The sequence below is a fragment of the Oryzias melastigma genome, unplaced genomic scaffold (assembly GCF_002922805.2).
Source record: "Oryzias melastigma strain HK-1 unplaced genomic scaffold, ASM292280v2 sc02682, whole genome shotgun sequence".
In the NCBI taxonomy this organism is placed as follows: Eukaryota; Metazoa; Chordata; class Actinopteri; order Beloniformes; family Adrianichthyidae; genus Oryzias; species Oryzias melastigma.
The window spans coordinates 2,631-3,077 of NW_023419255.1; positions in this window are offsets into that span (position 1 = coordinate 2,631).

Consider the following 447-nt stretch of genomic DNA (forward strand, 5'->3'; position numbering starts at 1 on the left):
AACAAAGTTGGTTAATAGATGTTGATAAACATCTAAAACTAGTGGTAATAAGATGTAAATACCTTCACCAATGATGCCCATGGAGTTAATCCTTAGTAGTTTATGTTCTTTGAAGGGGAAATTTTGAAAAAAATTAAAGATGGCGGCCTCTTCCCAAGGTCAAAGGTCAACTAAACTTTGGTTGTGGTTGTAAGCTAGTGGAATTTGTGGAAAAGTTTGTGAATTTTTCGTTTTCCATATTTTTCAAAAATGCAAAAATTTCACACTTTGTCACAAAATGGTCACCTTTGTAGATCCTGTGGAGATCCTATTATAGTTTTAAAATTTTCTTTTGAATTTCGTGTTTTGGTTTTGTTGATCGATTCTGAAATTGTTTTTTGAGAGTTTGGGGGGAGGGGTGTATGGGGTCAAATCAGGATCATCTATTAGCTGCTGTTTTGAATTTTC